The 18701-nt window shown below is 42.0% G+C and overlaps 1 pseudogene; it reads right to left on the reverse strand.

Moving 5' to 3' along the window:
- The window catches only part of LOC115089436, a 1328227-nt pseudogene that overhangs the window by 1132379 nt on the left and 177147 nt on the right, over positions 1 to 18701 (reverse strand).

Genomic DNA, 18701 nt, shown 5'->3' on the forward strand with positions numbered 1-18701 from the left:
AGCTGCAATCTACCCAGAGTGGTTTAGTTCAAGAACTAGTGGCTTAAAAAAAATGGAGAATATGAAAAAATTCCCTTAGATATTTAAATCTAAGAGTGTTAAATTTTCTCCATGTAAACTTAATATCTCCACATGATCAATTAAAAAAATATTTGATGGATATTTTGCATTTTCCATCTGATGCAACTCCACCCATTTCTAAAATATATTTTTCCTCAACTGAGAAGAAAGAAAATGTTAATTTTGCAGTCACTCAGTCACAGAACCCTGGAGATGTCGATCTTTCAGCTCTATTAGAAACATCGGGGGAAGACCTGGTGGATTTCCATGGAACTTTGCTTGTTAGTTTTGGTTTTTCCACTGATTGGGACTCTATATTAAGGCTTTTCCTATGTAATAGGGATAAATTATACTATGGTTAGAAGATTTGGATATATCCCGACATCAGTAGAACTACCCAAATACGTAGGAAGAAGTTTATAGTAGGGATGTGAATCGTTTTCCATATCGTCTTAACGATAGAAATCGTGTGGCAGGGCAAGAAAATCGTCTTAGGCACGATTTTTTAGTTAAAAAATCGTTAAAAATCGTTTTTTCCGATTAGTGCGCACTAACTCGAGTTAGTGCGCACTAACTCCCGTTAGTGCGCACTAACTGGGAGTTAGTGCGCACTAACTGAAAATGATACAATTTGACACTTTTCAGGTCAGTTAAGGTCAGTTTAGGAATGAATATGTATTCCTATTGGCTGCCCTCTTATTTATTCATGTTACCAAGTTTCCTACTGACAGTATATGGGGGATGGGAATGGAAACAGTTGGTAGCTTGACAAAACAAGTAATGTGATCAGTCAATGTGACTAGAACTTGTGCCCTAACCCTGATACCAGGGGTATTGTGATCTTCCTGCACACAGTGCCCTATCCCTATTAATACCAGGAGTGTTGTGATCTTCCTGCACACAGTGCCCTATCCCTAATACCAGGGGTGTTGTGATCTTCCTGCACACAGTGCCCTATTCCTGATACTGGGGGTGTTGTGATCTTCCTGCACACAGTGCCCTATTCCTGATACCGGGGGTGTTGTGATCTTCTTGCACACATCCCGGTATCAGGGATAGGGCACTGCATGCAGGAAGATCACAACACTCCTGGTATTAATAGGGATAGGGCACTGCATGCAGGAAGATCACAACACTCCTGGTATTAATAGGGATAGGGCACTGCATGCAGGAAGATCACAACACCCCTGGTATCAGGGATAGGGCACTGTGTGCAGGAAGATCACAATACCCCGGAGGAGTGAGGGTCAGGCAGCTCCCCCCTGTCTGTGAAGCCAGCCTCTCACTAGTAATGCAGGGAGGGAGCTGTCTCAGACTTCACCATCCTCCCCCCCCCCTTACCCACACACCATTCACTAGCTGGGACATGGGGGAAGTCAGGAGTGAGGGTCAGGCAGCTCCCCCCTGTCTGTGAAGCCAGCCTCTCACTAGTAATGCAGGGAGGAAGCTGTCTCAGACTTCACCATCCTCCCCCCCCCCCTCACCCACACACCATTCACTAGCTGGGACATGGGGGAAGTCAGGAGTGAGGGTCAGGCAGCTCCCCCCTGTCTGTGAAGCCAGCCTCTCACTAGTAATGCAGGGAGGGAGCTGTCTCAGACTTCACCATCCTCCCCCCCCCCCCCCCCTCACCCACACACCATTCACTAGCTGGGACATGGGGGAAGTTAGGAGTGAGGGTCAGGCAGCTCCCCCCTGTCTGTGAAGCCAGCCTCTCACTAGTAATGCAGGGAGGGAGCTGTCTCAGACTTCACCATCCTCCCCCCCCCCCCTCACCCACACACCATTCACTAGCTGGGACATGGGGGAAGTCAGGAGTGAGGGTCAGGCAGCTCCCCCCTGTCTGTGAAGCCAGCCTCTCACTAGTAATGCAGGGAGGGAGCTGTCTCAGACTGGTATCAGGGTTAGGGCACTGTGTGCAGGAAGATCACAACACTCCTGGTATTAATAGGGATAGGGCACTGTAAGAGATGACTGTAGTAGATTGAATAAAGATCTGATGTTTCTGCTCTCCTCACACCAAACAAAAACAACACACAAGCAGAGAAGCCCTTCTTACAAAGCTGAGCTAGTGAGTTAAGTAGGAGGAAAAGTAAACATACTGGTGCCAGTGTGGCTACTTAAAAAATACACTTACCAACAATCAATTACATATATTTGAACTGTGTACAGTTCCAGCCAGGACCACCTTTCTAAAATGCAGTGATTGGCAAATTCAACATGCACTAGCATTTCAGGTGCCTGCTAACAAAAATAATAAACAAACAAGTTCTAGTCACGTGAGTGCTGATCATTACATTACTTTTTTTGTCAAGCTTCCAACTGTTTCCATTTCACATCCCCCCAACCATATTGGTAACATCAATAGATAAGAGCACAGCCAGCCAATAGGAATACATACATACATATTCATTCCTAAGTGACCTTTACTGACCTGGGAAGTGTGAACACTTTGTTTCATTTTCTGTTGGTGTTCGTTAGTTTCCAGTTCCATTTCCCATCCCCCCAACCATCACCTCAGTGGTAACCTTGGTAACATCAATAGATAAGAGGGCAGCCAGCCAATAGGAACACATATTCATTCCTAACTGACCTTCAGTGACCTGGAAAGTGTTTATTTGTATCATTTTCAGTTAGTGCGCACTAAATCGAGTTAGTGCGCACTAACGGGGAGTTAGTGCGCACTAACTCCCGTTAGTGCGCACTAACACGATTTAACGATTTTTATCGATAAATCGTTAGAATTTCTATTGTATCGTGTTCTATAACGATTTAAGACGATATAAACATTATCGGACGATAATTTTAATCGTTGAAAAACGATTCACATCCCTAGTTTATAGGAATGTGTCAGGAGGCTAGGCAGTTAGGTGCTCAGGTCATCATTCGATACCCCTGTAACTGACAGTGCTTCCTAATTCTGTTATGGTGATATAATTTATAATATTCTTTATCTCCCTTTATTTCTTTTACTCTTTTTCCTAATGGTTAAAAGTGTGTTCTTTGTAACCCTTGGATCTCCTAAATTTCTTTGTACCGGGTTAAATAATTACCTTGAAATTAGGTGGATAATGAGTTTATCCTAGCCTATGTTTCTATTGCTTCCAATTTGTTTATGACCCATTCTAGATTGGCTTGATTCCTGTCTAAAGTTATGTATAAATCAATAAATAAAAAAATAAAATAACTGGAGGAAGCACAAAGAAAGAAATCTACTATCATAGCATTTAAATTTCAAAAAGGGACTATGATAAAATGAGGAAAATAATTAGGAAAAAACTGAAAGGAGCAACTGCAAAGGTTAAGAGTTTAGCACAGGCATGGATGTTGTTTAAAAATACCATATTGGAAGTCCAGAACAAATGTATTCCATGCATTAAAAAAGGTGGAAAGAAGGCTAAACGACTACTAGTATGGTTGAAAGGTGAGATAAGAAAGGCTATAATATCTAAAAGAACATTTTTCAAGAAATGGAAAAGGGATCCAAATGAAGAAAATAGGAAACAGCATAAGCACCGGCAAGTCAGATGCAAAGCATTGATAAGGAAGGTAAAGAGAGAATTTGAAAATAAGTTTTCTGTGGAAGCCAAAACTCATAATAAAAACTTTTCAGATACATTAGAGGTAAAAAGCCTGCAAGGGAGTCAGTTGGACCATTAGATGATCAATGGGTAAAAGGAGCACTTAGGAATGACAAAGCCATAGAAGAGAGACTAAATTAATTCTTTGCTTCAATACTCATTGAGGAAGATGCAAGAGATATATTTATGCCAGAAATGATATACAAAGGTGATGATTCAGAGGAACTGAAACAAATCTCAGTGAACCTGGAAGATGTACTAGGGGAGATTGACAAACTAAAAAGTAGCAAATTACCTGAATCAGGTGGTATAAATCGCAGAGTGCGGAAAGAATTGAGAAATGAAATTGCAGACCTGCTATTGGAAATTTGTAAACTATCAATAACATCTTCTATGGTATCTGAAGACTGGAGAGTTGTTAATGTAATGCCAATTTTTAAAAAGGGATCAAGAGGTGATCCAGGAAATTACAGACCAGTGAGTCTGACGACTGTGCCAGACAAAATGGTATAAACTATCTTAAAGAACAAAATTGCTGTATATAGATAAGCATAGTTTAATGGGACAAACTCAACATGGATGTAGCCAAAGGATGATTTGCCTCACAAATTTGCTACTTTTTTGAGGACATAAATAAATATGTGGTTAAAATTGAGCCAATTGATATAGTGTATCTGGATTTCCAGAAAGCATTTGACAAAGGGCCTCATTTTCTCAGGCCTGCGATACTTTAGAAGATGAGGGGCGGGGGGCCGAAACGGGGGGCGGGCCTGCGCTAGCCAGCAGTGATCACACCGTTCCGGTGTGATCGCTGCCGGTTTTGCACCTAATAGCACCACCGTAGGAGGTGTAGCTATTGGGAGCAAAATAGGCAGCGAAAAAGGCACCTACCTTCTAGGGAGCATACGAGAGATAAGTTTGTGCGACTTGCAATATTTGATTGGCGTTTTTGAAAGGAGAAATTTTACTCTGTCATGTTCAAGTGATATTAGATCCGCATATATACCAAACAGTTTCAGGTGGTAGTAAAAGTTTATTTGAAAATGATATAAGATTTATGTCTTCAGACTAAGTGAATATTCAATTATTTCCAACGAATTGATGAAGAAACAAAGTTTAATAATAAAGAAGTATTCGGATTGAATAACGTGATCATGGATAAAGAAAAAATATTACCCGACAGGAGTGAAAACATCAATATAGGACTGGAATAAGAGTGGAAAACATCATAGTTTGATTTTCACAATAAAATAAATATAAAAATAGCAAGGACCAACAGTGGAAATTGAAACACAAATTTTCTAATTTTGATGGAGACATTTTTTAGGTGGATTTTGGGACATGGTTAAGAGGATAGATTGATTCACACATAATCACCTTTTTAAATATTTAAAAAAAGTTGAATAAAAAAGCGAGTGGGAGGGTGATAAGTTGATGATTATAATACAAAAATTGAAGCAATGCCATGGAGGCATGCATCAAAATATATGAAACTTACCCCATTCCGCAATAAATTATTTTTTAACAAATTATTCTTTAATAAATTGTTGTTTCACAATACACAACAGGGTGAGATTATTTTAGGGTATAAGAGAGTAGATTTTTGGTCTCATCTGGGCGGAGATTAATACGAGTTTTTTTTAATGCTTTACATGTTTTAACAAGGGTTTGAAGGGATGAAAACAAGTTAAAAGTTGAAAATAAGTAATAAAATAAACATTAAAATATAGCTAAATATAAGTGAAGGATTGTAACACACTGATTTGGAAATATATTAACTAAGGTTAATCCTGTATTTCAGCAATAATAAAAATAATGGCATATACAGCTAAACATACACAGTGAGCTCTGCTTGTAAACTCTCTATGATCAACATTCTGTTACTAAGGAAATGTAAAAAAACCTTATAGATCATATAATTCAGTTTATTTGTAATTTGATGTGAGTAGAGCAGAGTTGGTGTAAAGAAAAATACTTAAAGATGCTGCCATGCAAGGATAAAAATTATCAGAAGTTCAAAAGCTATTTGGTGTTAAACATTGTATAGCTCAGAATTTTAGATGTGCCTGAAATGCAAGTATACATTAGCAAACAAATGAATACATACGCAAATAATATTAAAATGTGATTAAAAATTATTTCACATTTAGATAACATGATTTCGATAATTTTGATCAGACCACTGTTTTATGGTAAAAAAAGATGAATTTAGTACTTTGAGCTGTTACCATTGTAGCTGGATAGTTTTAAATAATAAACTTGAACTTGGTAGGGTGTTGGATTTGCTAAAAAAGCTTACCAGTGGGGAAATCCTAGATGTTTCTCTCATTGGTTATTTACCTGCTTTAAATAAAGACCCATAAACGCAAATATAAAGCAGCAACAAAATATATGATTTATAGGATCTGAACGTACTTGTAAAATCATCTGGATCAGTCATATACTAATAACTAGAGATGTGTATCGTTTTTTGTGTTCGTGTCGTTCTTTGTTTTTTGGCCGCCATGGAAAATGTCGTTTTTTTCGGTTTGGGTCTATTTTTTCGTGAAAAATCGATTTTTAGTTAGTGCGCGCTAACTCCCCGTTAGTGCACGCTAACTCCCCGTTAGTGCGCGCTAACTCCTGTTAGCGCGCACTAACAAAAACCTTTAGATTTTGTTACTTTTTGTTACTTTTTGTTAGTTTTCGTTAGTTAGTTAGTTTTTGTTAGTTAGTGCGCGCTAACGGGGAGTTAGCGTGCACTGACTCCCGTTAGTGCGCACTAATCGGAAAAACGAATTTTTGCGAAAAAACAGGAAAATCCTGATTTTTTTCGGGCTCCCTGAAACATGCCGAATTGGACAATTTCGTTGCAATTTTCCAATTCGGCAAAAACGAATGCACGTCTCTACTAATAACTTGTATATGAACAAAGAGTTTAATATTCAAAAAATTAAGAACCAATAACTTATCTAGCTAAATTCATGCTATACAGTTTGCCTGATATTAGCAAAACAATGCAAGAGTGCATGGCTACTATAATATTTCTACAAAGTCCTTATCTAGTCCTTAAATTTAGTGGATAAGTTATGTAGGATATTCAGCATGACAAACATCCTGCTGAATATCCCTGATTAAAGTTATTCAGCCACCTTTATCCAAATAAAATTCTCTAAATTCTTCGGTTCATTCATTATTCATGAATAGTGTGCACACTATTTACGAATAGCGTGTACTTTTTTCTGAGATGAATAAAAACAACAAAACAAAGGAAAAAAGGCTACAAAATGAAAAAAAAAAGAAAAAAATGAATGATCTGAAAAAAAGAAAATAAAATGAACCTGCAGACTTTACACTAAATTTCAAAGTAAAATTACAACACAATTTCACTTTGAAAGTTACTTGGGAAAACTACCTGTACAGATTTACACCAGCTAATTTGTGCAGGAGTTTTTCCATGGAAAATTATGTGCATGCTTTTGTAAATTCAAATGTATGCACATAAGTGCAAAGCCCTTCCCAATCCTGCTCCCAGGAATGCCTCCTCCTATTACAAGCAAACGTTGGTGCTTAGTAGATCTACACGCATACAGGGAGGGCAACCTTCTAAAAGCCCATTTCCATGTGCAAAGCACTGTCTTACCTATAGAAATGGCTTTTAAAATTACCCTGCTCATGGATATTTGACCACTCATTTACATTTTATGGGTTCATAAGAGAGTTTAACAAAGAACAGTGGGGAGTGCTTGCATTTATAGACCCTACAGTGTACATCTGTCAGACATAAGAATGGATCTGTTCAACTCTGAATTTACAAGGGGTAATTGGGTTATGGCTGCAGCAGTCTGAGGGGCGAGAACTCAGAAAATGAGGGATCACTGCTGGAGCCCTTGACAAAGTCTTAGAGGATAGATATGTGTACAGACATTAGAAAATGAGGATGTTTTCATCTTTGAGCTTCTGCGGCTGGGACACTGATGCTTCTCTGACTTTAAAATGGCCCAAGGAGGATCTATAGCCATTCAGGAGCCTTGACAAGAAGGATGGGCTTCCGCTAGAGAGAAATGCACTCACCTCCAAGCTTCAGTGACCAGCGGGCTGCCACTGCTAGAATATAAAGAGACATGTGCCTATCCTCAAGGTTTGAAGATCCCAAGTCAAGAAAAGGGGAGCATACTTGCTCACACAAGAGCTTTTACAGTCTCCTCCCCCTCAGACTTGAATGGATTGCTGCACGTCACCCACGATCTAAAATTGTATGTCATGATATAATGTTTTGTTATGTAGATTTGAAATACTGTATTTAATAAAGCTGTGGCCAAGATGTTCCACATATCTTCTGGTTGCTGATTTCAAGCAAATTACATGTGGTAGGGGAAGGGAGGTATGGGTTTCTAGAAGGAGAGAAAGACAGGTGAGAGGGATCCAGGCCTAAGTGGAACAGGCCCATGTTAAGTTTTAATGGAGTAAAAAAAATCGAAAAGTATCAATGTAACAGAAAGTATGGCTTCTTTTAAACTAATTCACAATCTCTTGTTCGACTTTCATTAGGTGACACTTTCAATATGCCACTCATTCACCCTCTTTCCCTAACTCCCATCACTGCATTGTTCTGATGGCACTTGGGGTTTGTATTTTTATTCTTCACAGGGTTACACAGGGCCACAATGATATTACAGAAACAGTAACAAATACTGCTAATTACTGTAAAGTCATGGAACTCCACAGATATATTTCAGGTTAGCCCACAGATTCCAAAAGGAGAAAGCTGGGGATTGTCTTTAACTTTTAAACATTTGTTAATGTAGATAGAAAGCAAGCTAATTGCTCTGGTTTTGAAATAAAAGTAATGAAAAATTACTACTTACCTGATAATTTCATTTTCTCTAATGAAGACAGGTTAATCCACAACCAGTGGGTTATGAACCTCTACCAGCAGATGGAGAAGGAGCAAAGCTGACATCATGGTATATATACCCCTACTCTGACATCAGCCCGCCAGTATTCTCTGCAAAAACCAACTGTGGTCAAACTAACAATATTTGATTATAAACATTAAGTGACAACCATTCAAGCACTTAGCAACAGGAAACATTGAGCTCAGCTAAAGAGTGTAACATCAATAATCTAAGGACTAAAACTGACACTTACCAGTTATCCCAGGACATGCAGCCACTCAGGACGACAATAGAACCACCAACCGGCAGCCAAGGGCAGGAAGGTAGATTAACCTATCTTCATTGGAGAAAAGGAAATTATCAGGTAAATAGTAATTCTCTTTTCTCAGCATTCAGACATGTTAATCCATTACCAGATGGGTGTACCAAAACTACTCCTGGACAGCGCGGGAGGCTGCCCACAGTCCAAGCAACATTGCAAACACAGAGGCTGCATCCTCCCAGGCGTGCACATCCAGGTGGTAATACTTGGAGAAAATGTGTAAGGAGGATCATGTCACAGCTCAGCAAATCTCAATGGGAGACAACAATCGAAGCTCTGCCCATGACATTGTCTGAGCTCTAGTGGAATGAGCCCTAATCTGTTTAGGCATTGGCTACTCAGTTTCCACATGTGTGGCCATGATAACCTCCTTAACTCAATGGGCTACTGTAGCCTGCTTCGCCAGCTCACCCTATTTAGTTTACCTCCACTGTGCAGAACAAACAGGCGGTCATAAGAACATAAGAACAAAAGAAATTGCATACTGGGTCATACCAAGGGTCCATTAAGCCCAGCATCCTGTTTCCAACAGTGGCCAAACCAGGCTACAAGAACCTGGCAAGTACCTAAACACTAAGAAGATCCCATGCTACTGATGCCAGTAGTAGAAGAGGCCATTCTCTAAGTCAACTTGATTAATAGCTGTTAATGGTCAATTTTCCTGCGAGGTTTTAATAACCTCCAATACCGCATCAGATACCTCTAAACTTCCAAGGTCCTCAATAGCCAATATTCATTCACATCTCTATTACTGTCCAGCATTGGCAAGGAAATTTATTGGTTCAAATGAAAATCCGACGCCACTTTCAGCAAAAAAGGATAGCACAGTTGGAAGCTGGACTGCCCCTGGAGCTACCCTCAGGAAAGGTTCCTGGCAAGAAGGAGCCCATAGATCGGACCCGATGCGTGGAACAATTCACCAGAGAAATACTGACTTCAAGACTTTATCCTCAAGAAGAGGCTATGTAGAGGCCGAAAAGTAGAATTTGCCAAAATTCTAGAACTAGATTAAGGCTCCATGAGGGTATCGGCAACTGCATGGGAGGAAAAAGAAGCTTCACCCCCTACAAAATGGGATCACATCCAGATGGTCTGACAAAGGTCCACCATTCACCTGACCCTTGAAAACAGGTGAGAGCCATCACCTGCACCTTCAAGAATTTAAGAATTTAAGGGCCATGCCCTTAAGTGACCTATCCTGTGAGAATTCCAAAATGAGTGGGATCTTAACTGAATGAGAAAGCATGCCTCGTTTCTCACACCAAGCCTCAATACTCTCCAAACCCAAACGTAATCTAAGGAGGAGAGAACCTTTGTGCTGCTCACAGCAAGGTAGATTCACCACAGTGGAGATTCCATGCTTCCGCAACCGAACCCTTTTAAAGACCACACTAAAAATTAAAATTGCAATGGACCATCACGAAGAATAGGTCCCTGTGGAAGCAGGTTCCTGTGGCTTGGTAATCGAAATGGAGAGTCCGCCAGGAGCCTCTGCAAATCTAGAACCACTAGAAGCACCAGTCCTGTGTGTCCTTTGAGCTTATAATCACTCTGCAAAACATGGGCAGGGGAAAAAACATACCGAAGCTTGTCTTCTGGCCACTTCTGCTCGAGAGTGTCGATGCTCAAGGACTTCAGATATCCCCTGCAACTAAAAAAGGGGAGGGACTTCACATTGAGAGATAACTCTAGCAAGTCTATAAATGGTAGGCCCCAGTGGCACACTGTGAGCTGGAATACTTCGTACGACAATTCCCATTCTCCTAGATCCAGACTCTGTCTTCTGAAAAAAATTGGTTCTTACATTCTCATTTTCCGCAATGTGGGAGGCGGAGATTTCCTGAAGATGTACTTCTGCCCATTCCAAGAGCTGGACTATTTCCTGTAACACTTGGTGCCTTCCTGGCAATTGATGCATGCCACTATCACTGCAGAGTCTGAAATTACTTGGAGCGCTTGGCACTGCCAGCAGTCAATGAACCTCAAGCATGCCAACTGAATGGCACATGCTTCCAGATGATTGATGATCCAGAGAGACTCCTCTGCAGTCCAGTGAGCCTCCCAACCCTGGAGGCTCACCTCCTTCATGAGTATCAATCAGTACAGAGTTCATAGGAAAAGGTCCTTCCTTAGATGATCTGCTTTCAACCACTTCTAGGATGAAGCAACATCAAGAAGTCCTGACTGTGGACCTCATCGTGCCTGCAGTGTGTGCTGAAGAGAATGCATATGCCCTCTTGCCCATTGAACCACTTCTAGGGTGGTTGCCATCAACCGAACACCTGCAGGTAAGACCATTCTGCCGGGCGAATAACTTCAGTCAATAGCCGCACCTGCGCTATCCATTTCTGAATGCGGGCATCCAACAGGAACACCCTGCCTTGTTTCATGTCGAAATGAACACCAAAACACTCCAGCATTTGAGACAGCTGTAACTTGCTCTTGGTCAAGTTCACTACCTGACCTAGAAACTGCAGCAAGGAAACCACCCTACGTGAGGCCTGAAGACTCTCTCCATGCCCTTGGCCCAAATTATCCAAATGTCTAGGTAAGGGTGGACCAGAATACCATCTTATCTCAACACTATTGCTACCACCACCAGGATCTTGGAGAAGGTCCTGGGCGTGGTGGCCAACTGAAAGGTAGCATTCAAAAACTGATAATGTCACCCCCAAAACATCAAACCGCAAAAGCAATGATGCTCCAGCCAAATAGGAATATGTAGATACAACTCTGACAATTCAGAGAAATAAGTGTTGTGTCCGTCGGTCTTCGACGGCTTTGCCCTGCCTACCTCTCTCTACTTGCGGATCCTCCCACTCACCTTGGACTGATGGCCGCGGCGGCGTCTGCTTGCCATTCTCTCTGGCGTCCCCAAACTGGCTTTGGTGCTGCCTCTCGCCATTCTCCTTCAAGGTACCTCTTAGGGCGCGTGCGCACACGCCGCCCTCATCTTTATCTTTACGTTGGCGCGAACCTCAGGGGCGTCCCCCTGTTCTGACATCATGACTCCAGGGTATATCTGCCTACAGTATTTGCTAGCTTGTTGAATTAGCAACAGGATTCATACGGATGGGATTCGCTCTCCATTCCTAAGCTACTCTGCCACTCCAGTTCTACCTGGAACTCTTACTACCCTTCGGGGTTGCTAACGGGGTACCCGCTGCTTCTTTCAGGTGCTATTAGGAAACCGGTACTCGCTCCTCAAGGGCCCATGTTCCCTGTGTCACTGCCTGCTACTTCTACCCTTGTACTTGGAAGAACTAACTTATAGTCACCATCAGTGAGTACAGAAAACATCTCTCTCTACAGTACTGCTTTGCCGGAATCAGGTACTCGTTCCTCGAGGGCCTGCTCTCTGCTCCGGTGCCAGAACTCTCGTCTAGTGGAATCTCTGCTACTGCTAGTGAGTACAATACCACTGAGTCTCTCTGCTCTAAGGGATCAGGTACTCGCTCTTCGAGGGCCTGCTCTCTCTGTCTCGGAGCTCTCCTATTTCTATTGGGACTCTGAATGCTAATCTTATTGTGTACTCTTATCTCTCAGTCTCTTTCCACTACAGCACTGCTCCTCAGAGGATCCGCTGTTCCAGCGTTCTGTGAGAGACGCGCCCAGCCGGGCTCTACAACCACTACTCACTACTGCCACCTCTGGTGGTTCCATAAACTGTTTAATAAAGATTCAAATCTGTGTTTGTCTGTCCGGAGTTTAGCCTGACACTGTGGTCCCTCACGGGATTGCCCCCCATGGGTGTGGTCAGCTGCCACAGTGTCCAAGGATCCACCCAAACACCACTCTGACCCCATTTCCATTTGTGCTCCCTCCTCCTCCAAAAGGCTTGCCAACCATAGTGAATCCTCAAATGATCAGGCTTCTGTACGAAAAGACAATCATAGGACCACTATCCATGGGGAGGGCTTTGAATATTTCCCAACCTCTCTGCAGCATGTTCCTTGTTTTTTTAATGCATATACTTTTACCCACAAATCCTAGAGTCATTCCTAGGGGTGGAGAGAGGAAGTACACATATAGACAGTAACTTTAAAATGAGCGCGCGGGAGCCTGTATATGTACATATGAGCGTGTGAGCGCAAATTTGCAAGAATTTTAAATCGTGCACGCATGATTTAAAATAAACCAATATGTGTGCTCCTAATTTTAAGTGGTTCCACGAGCAAGCATAGTTTGCATATCCTTCTTAGGACTTTGTCAGCTTTACCGCACGCAGGTAAGCGGATTATAAAACATGCTCGCATAAAGGACATTCCCAGTGTTACTAGTTAATCCACCAGTTTGACCATTCTATCTCCAGATCATCCAGACCCTTTGGTTCTTCAGCCTGCCCTCCCCACAGTTTATGCAGACCCTTCACCCAGTCATTTTAGGTCTAAAAGAAAATGTATACAGTTTTACACCTCATCAAGAGCAGAAATAAATATGCACGGCTAACAACCCCACTGCACACTGCAGCTGCCAGATTTAAAATACAGATTTACATATGTAAATGTTGACCCCATCCAGGAATGTTCCTGACATTCTCTGACCCCGCCCCATTTTTTGCTCATTGTGTTGCTCGTGTATGTGCATATACATGCGTTAACTGGGCCATTTTAAAATATGAGTTGCTCACACTCGGCCCAGATATGTGTATATGTGGGCCTTTTAACGCCAGTAACTCTTTTAAAATTCACCTCATATGTCTGATTATTCAAACCTATTCTCCTAATTTCTGATGAAAAAAGTGTGAAGAAAGTGGGTGCAAATATTACGGGTAGTTTTTACTGGGACAATAATTAGAGCAAAAGCCTGTGTGGACTTTTGCTTTGATTACTAGTGCAAACTCTGTGGGTAGAAGTACCAAGTTTTGATTATTTTCCCAAGCTGGATAACAGATCTTGAGGTCAGATAAGGGTAGGGAAAATGATAAAGGCCCAATAGGAGATAAAGAGCAAATAGAAAAAAGTGTTTTGTTTTTTTTTAAAGTCCAGAAGGATTACATGCTGAGCTCTGAATAAAATTTCTGGGGATGGAATTTGGGAATGAGTCATTCGCACTATTAGACAAATGGCAGCCAGCTAAAAAGGAAATGTGCAAGAGTTTTATCCTTCAAGCTGCAAAAAGCGCAGGGGGATCGATTAAAACTATAGCCTAACTGCACTTTGGCTTTATTTACAGGCAAAAGTTGAATACATACAAGATGTGCAGCCACAAATCATTTGAGTGAAAGTTTAAATTGTGCACCACTCCCATGAACAGCAGTACCTTCAGTGAATGTAAGACAGTGAGCCTGTGTAATTTACTAAAGTGCTTTCATGAAACAAGCAAGCTTACATTTAAATCATGACAGTGGACGGAAATAAATATACAGTTCCCCCGTTATTAATACTGAATCTTTTAAGGTGAATAAAGGATACAGTCACCAATGCTTTTATTTTCTTTAATCAGGCAAACAAAAGGTTAACACTGAAATGATTAAGTAACCGAACAAAAACAAATACCTTACCTGGTGTGGAAATTTATCAACAGTGTGGACATAATGCCATGAGTAATGTATAAAATGTTCTTCTGTTGGGTTTGTACGTGCTTTACACTTTCGTGCCAGGGAAATGGTTCTCTTCCATCTCTTGTATGTATTCAACCCTTACTTTTCAATATATTTATAAATGATCTGGAAAGAAATACGACGAGTGAGATGATCAAATTTGCAGATGACACAAAATTGTTCAGAGTAGTTAAATCACAAGCAGATTGTGATAAATTGCAGGAAGACCTTGTGAGACTGGAAAATTGGGCATCCAAATGTCAGATGAAATTTAATGTGGATAAGTGCAAGGTGATGCATATAGGGAAAAATAACCTATGCTATAATTACTAGGGATGTGAATCGTCTTTTGACGATTTAAAAAAACCGTCTGATATTTTTTAAATCGTCAAAAATCGTTAGAGTGCGTGATACAATAGAAATTCCCCCGGTTTATCGTGAAAAATCGTTAATGGGTTAGTGTCCACTAACGGGAGTTATTTGGGGGGAGGGAGGGAAAACCGGCACACCAAAACAACCCCTAAACCCACCCCGACCCTTTAAAACTAAACCCTTACCTTCCCCCACCCTCCTGAACCCCCCCAAAACTTTTTCGAGTACTTGGTGGTCCAGTGGAAGCCCTGGGACTGATCTCCTGCTCTCCGGCCATCGGCGCCATTTTGGCTGCCACTAATAAAAATGGCGCCGATGGCCCGATAAAATAAAAACCCACCGACCCTTTAAAAATGACCCCTTTGCTTCCTCCACCCTCCCGAAACCCCCCAAAACCATTTTAAAATTACCTGGTGGTCCAGTGGGGGCATGGGAAGCGATCTCCCACTCTCAGGCCGTCGGCTGCCACTAATCAAAATGGCGCCGATGGCCCTTTACCCTTACCATGTGACAGGGTATCCGTGCCATTGGCCGGATCCTGTCACATGGTAGGAGCACTGGATGGCCGGCGCCATCTTGTGCTCCTACCATGTGACAGGGGCTGACCAATGGCACTGGTAGCCCTGTGACATAGTAAGGGCAAAGGCTATCGATGCCATTTTGAATACTGGCAGCCGACGGTCCGAGTGCAGGAGGTCGCTCCCGGACCCCTGCTGGACCATCAGGGGCTTTTGGCAAGTCTTGGAGGACCCTCCTGACCCCCACAAGACTTGCCAAAAGTCCAGCGGTGGTCCAGGAGCGACCTCCTGCACTCGGACCGTCGGCTGCCAGTATTCAAAATGGCGCCCTTTGCCCTTACCATGTGACAGGGTATCCGTGCCATTGGCCGGCCCCTGTCACATGGTAGGAGCACTGGCTGGCCGGCGCCATCTTTAAAGAGCCAGTGCTCCTACCATGTGACAGGGGCTGGCCAATGGCACGGATACCCTATCACATGGTAAGGGCAAAGGGCCATCAGCGCCATCTTTATGAGTGGCAGCCGACAGCCCGAGAACGGGAGATCGTTCCTGGGACCACCACTGGACCACCAGGTAATTTTAAAATGTTTTGGGGGGATCGGGAGGGTGGGGGAAGCTAAGGGGCCATTTTTAAAGGGTCGGGTGGGGTTTTTTTTTATCAGGCCATCGGCGCCATTTTTGAGTGGCAGCCAAAATGGCACCGATGGCCCGAGAGCAGGAGATCGGTCCCCGCGCCCCCACTGGACCACCAGGTATTCGTAAAAGGTTTTGGGGGGGTTTGGGAGGGTGGGGGAAGGTAAGGGGTCAATTTTAAAGGGTCGGGCCTCACTTAAAAAAATTAACGATGTGAATCGGAACCGATTCCGATTCACATCTCCACCGATCAGATGTTTTTCTCCCTCCAGCCGAACCCGATCGGGCACACGATTCACATCCCTCTTTAAAATCATGAGAGGTCTAGAATGGGTAGATGTGAATCGGTTATTTACTCTTTCGGATAGTAGAAAGACTAGGGGGCACTCCATGAAGTTAGCATGGAGTGCCCCCTAGTCTAATCGGAGAAAGTTCTTTTTTACTCAACACACAATTAAACTCTGGAATTTGTTGCCAGAGGATGTGGTTAGTGCAGTTGGTATAGCTGGGTTTAAAAAAGGATTGGATAAGTTCTTGGAGGAGAAGTCCATTACCTGCTATTAAGTTCACTTAGAGAATAGCCACTGCCATTAGCAATGGTAACATGGAATAGACTTAGTTTTTGGGTACTTGCCAGGTTCTTATGGCCTGGATTGGCCACTGTTGGAAACAGGATGCTGGGCTTGATGGACCCTTGGTCTGACCCAGTATGGCATTTTCTTATGTTCTTAAGTATTAGAGGCCTAAAAGATAAAACCAGATCACATAATCATTGAAATCATTTGCAAACTGCCATAAGAAAAACAACACATCATTGGGCCTATCATTTCTATTTTTCAACTACTGGTCAGATTATTTGTATTTTTTTAAATTATTGGTCTGTATTGTATTTAAAGATGTTCATGAGGAAAGAAATATTTGAAAAGTATTGGGGGTTGTCTTGGCATAGAAACTGATCGCTAAGACAAAACCAAATATTCAATTAAAACTGATTTGTGCAAATCAAAAAAATTCTCTGCAAGAGCTGCAAATTAGGTCTGGTTTTCAGGATATTCACAATCCTTATTCATCAGATGTATTTGCATGCATATGGCCTAAAAAATACAAGGTTAATTTTCATAAGATCGCAATAGATTAGCTAAATAAAGTTTCAAGTTTGGTCTTGCAGCAGGAGTCCTTGATTTAAGAACCTGGTGTTATAAATTAAATCCCAATATTCAACTACAGATTGCAGAAGGCAAACAGGCATGTTGCAAGCCAAAATATTTCATTTTGCTTCACTGGAGGGAAGTTTTTATCTAAATTCCATTTTGTTGGAGGAGTTTTTGGTTTCTTTTTTTTTTTTAGTTGTTTCAACAAATAGGGGCAGATTTTAAAAGCCCTGCGAGCATAAATCCAGCTGGATTTATGCAGGCAGGGGGGTTACGCGTGCCGAGCCTATTTTGCATAGGCCCGGCGACGCGCGCAAGCCCTGGGACGTGCATATGTCCTGGGGCTTTGAAAAAGGGGTGGGAAGGGGGCGGGATGTGGGCGGGGCGCCGGTCCGGGGGCGGTCTGGGGGCGGGACCGAGGCCTCTGCCACAGCGGCTGTGCCGGGGGATTGCGCTCCGGCAGCCGGCCGGCACACACAAGTTACGCCTGCCAGAGGCAGGCGTAAATAACAAAATAAAGGTGGGGGGGATTTAGGTAGGACTGAGGGGCGGGTTAGATAGGGGAAGGGAGGGGAGCGGAAGGAGCGGCCTTGGAGGGAACGGGGAAAGCCATTGGGGCTCCCCTAGGGCTCGGCGTGTGCAAGGTGCACAAGTGTGCACCCCCTTGCGCGCGCCGACCCCGGATTTTATAACAGGTTCTGCGCACAAATCTACGCCCGCTCATAGCTATTAAAATCCGGCCCATGGGGTGAGCTATTTCCAAAGACTGCGTACTATTTCTCAAAAGCATGAACTAGTTCTAGACAGTTCATAATATTTGCAAATAGCACACACTATTTCCCATAATAAATAAAAAAGCAAAAATCTAAATTTTGGCAGGATATTTATTTTCTTTTCCTTTGTTGTGTATTTTTATTTTCTTTTCCTTTGCTGTGTATTTCATTTTGTTTTGCTGTGTATTTCATTTTGTTTTCAAACGAATGAACATACTTATAATCAAAGTAATTTGACTGAATTTAAGAATAAAAAAATGTACTCAGAAAGGCAAGCAAGAGACTTGAGCATTCATAGTTTTGCTAATGTGTAGAGGAAAATTGTGACGAATAGTTCACTGCATCAGTTAAACAAACAGATATGCTGCACTACTTCAACACTGAGAATGCGTTTATGTTTATTTTCTTCTAATGCTCTGAAAAACAAAACCTAAGGCAGCTAATTCTAAAGGGAAAGATACAGCATAGTCATTTCATAGACATGATTCCTATTTTGTATTATACTTCTAAAAGCGAAAATAAAAATACAATTAATTGCTTCATTCACCTTTAGAGGTATTTCAATATCAAGTCTCTCCTGTTCCATCAGGTCCAAAGTATGTAGTCCAATATCGATTTCCACATGGCATGTACATAAACATCCTCTGCATCCTTTAGGATAGAGTATGATAACATAAAGGTTTTCTTTCATTCTTTACAAAAATGACAAAGCTAAATCAGTTTCACAGAACAAAAATGTAATTGTTTAAAAGATAAAGTAATCAAAATTAAAAATATATTTAAAACGTAGTTTCTGAATGGAAGCCATGATTATTTTTAGACTTTTTTATTTCTCCTCCATATTGTATATTCAGCTAAAGAGACCCCCAGGG

The sequence above is a fragment of the Rhinatrema bivittatum genome, chromosome 4 (assembly GCF_901001135.1).
Source record: "Rhinatrema bivittatum chromosome 4, aRhiBiv1.1, whole genome shotgun sequence".
In the NCBI taxonomy this organism is placed as follows: Eukaryota; Metazoa; Chordata; class Amphibia; order Gymnophiona; family Rhinatrematidae; genus Rhinatrema; species Rhinatrema bivittatum.